This window comes from Argopecten irradians, chromosome 12 (assembly GCF_041381155.1).
Source record: "Argopecten irradians isolate NY chromosome 12, Ai_NY, whole genome shotgun sequence".
Lineage (NCBI taxonomy): Eukaryota > Metazoa > Mollusca > Bivalvia > Pectinida > Pectinidae > Argopecten > Argopecten irradians.
The window spans coordinates 28680321-28682812 of NC_091145.1; positions in this window are offsets into that span (position 1 = coordinate 28680321).

A 2492-nucleotide genomic window follows, 5' to 3' on the forward strand; every position below is an offset into this window, starting at 1 on the left:
CAGAACAGTTATCTCTAATGCCTATATAAGGACACAATCAACCAGATGTTACCAGAACCCTACCTTTCCAGTCTCCAGAGGCGGAACAACTAGTGCCTCTAGTGCTTGAAGAAGTAATATATTATTATCAAATTTAAAACAATACAATTAGGAGTTCTGAGCATAAAAACTTCCGAATGTTCTTTGAAAGAAAACAGATAATATCAGACGGTATGATTAAGTCATTCACAGCTGAAATTCCAAAATGGTCTCCAACCTTTGACCTAGAAACTTTGAACTAGCAGATTGAAAAAATTCTAAGATGGGAACTGTCAAAGCAATGATAAATTATTATCTGGTCGCAAATGAGTGGAATAAAGCACCGAATTTCGGTGCAATATACAGTTCTTCTATTTTCTATTAATATTTTATTTTCAAAATTCAGTAAAATTGATAAAACATATGTGTTGTAAGTATTTTGTGGTGAATGACATATGGAAACCTCTGCTTGTTTCGTTAGTATGGCCATTACAGCAAGATCTTTGTGTCAATGATTCCATTGTACTCTACCTAAACAAAATCTAAAAAAATGTACAATTTTGTATGAGAGCGAACAATAGCATTTTGCGCGTTTAGTGTAATATCAAATTTTGTACAGTTATATCCTTACTACTGAGAAGTACATTTTGTACATAACAAATAATAAACAGATCTTGCATAATTTTAGATACCAATTTATCGACATACACTGTTATGGAATTTGTAAATTTATACCCAGTAAAATTACCTTCCTTGAACCAATTTGTTTTTCGTTCTGTTTATATTCCTGGCTAGAAAAGCAATAATTTGAACTAAATATTGCATGGTAATGAAATGTTATTGTATGGGAAACGAAAAATTATTGAGTGGTTATCAAATATCAATGCATGGTAACGAAATAGTATTGTGGGGGAACAAAATAGTATGATGTGGGAGTGAAAGAGTATTGTGTGTGAATGAAATAGTATTGTGTGTGAACGAAATAGTATTGTGTGGGAAAGGAAATAGTATTGTGTGGGAAAGAAATTGTATTGTTTGTGAGCAGGGATGGGTTCAATTACATAGCAATGTAATTAATTAAATTACACATTACATTTTAAAATGGCATTACCATTACCATTACCATTACATGTATTTTGCAATATAATTAATTAAATTACCATTACTTTACCAATGTAATTAATTAAATTACACATTAATTTCAGTTTTTACTAAAAGAAAAAGACTTGGCACTATTGTAAAAATAGCTATCTTTATACAATACATATCCATGTACATTTGTATACTAATTTAAGATATGCATTCATTAATAATGTACTTTAAATATCCAAATATTACATTTAAAAGAACAGTCCATTGTCGATACAATCATATCAAAGTACATTTAATTTTTTACGTTACATGTAACTTTGCCACTTTTGAAATTCTATAAATGTGACGGTCAATGTAATGTATTTTACCCCATATTTTTGTCTATATCTATATAAATGTATATTAATTTTCTTAAACTAATTTGTGCTGGAAACTAAATCTTTTATTAAGCCATATACCTATAGTATCACTTTGAATTTCACATTAGGTGTGATTCTAACATTATACCTTGCTCTGCAATAGTGAAGGTAACGACCAATTGTTCATACTTCAGCTGTTTGCCCCAAGGTATGATTATCTATAATTACCAGGTAGCTTGTCTAGACCCCATGTTCTTCAAACCAAACTTTATTTTGAACCTGATTTAATACAATTAAGGGCATATGTGGGAAAGACATTGTTCTAAAGAACTTTTATCAAACTATATTGTAGACATGCATGTTAACTAATCATAAGAATACTAAAGCTAAAATGAAGACAAAAACATTAGGAAGAACAGAAATATGGAAAATGTAATATGACAAATCTATCTATATTCATATCCTTAAAAAACATCACATGTAATTGAAATGTAATTGAAAAGTAATGGAGCATTACATGCATTTTTGTAATGTAATTAATTAAATTACCATTACATGTAATTGAAATTTGCTTCAATTACACATTACATTCAATTACTTGAAAATTTGTAATGCATTACAATTAATTACCATTACATTTTTAATTACCCCATGCCTGTTTGTGAGTGAAATAGTATAGTGTGTGAATGAAATAGTATTGAGTGTGAGTGAAATAGTATTGTGTGGGAACGAAATAGTATTGTTTGGGAACGAAATAATATTGTGTGTGTGAAATAGTATTGTATGTGAGTGAAATAGTATTGTGTGTGACTGAAATAGTATTTTGTGTGAATGAAATAGTGTTGTGAAGCAACGAAATCGTATTGTGTGGGAACGAAATAGTAATGTGTGGAAAAGAAAGTGTATTGTTTGTGAGTGAAATAGTATAGTGTGTGAATGAAATAGTATTGAGTGTGAGTGAAATAGTATTGTGTGGGAACGAAATAGTATTGTGTGGGAACGAAATAGTATTGTGTGTGAATG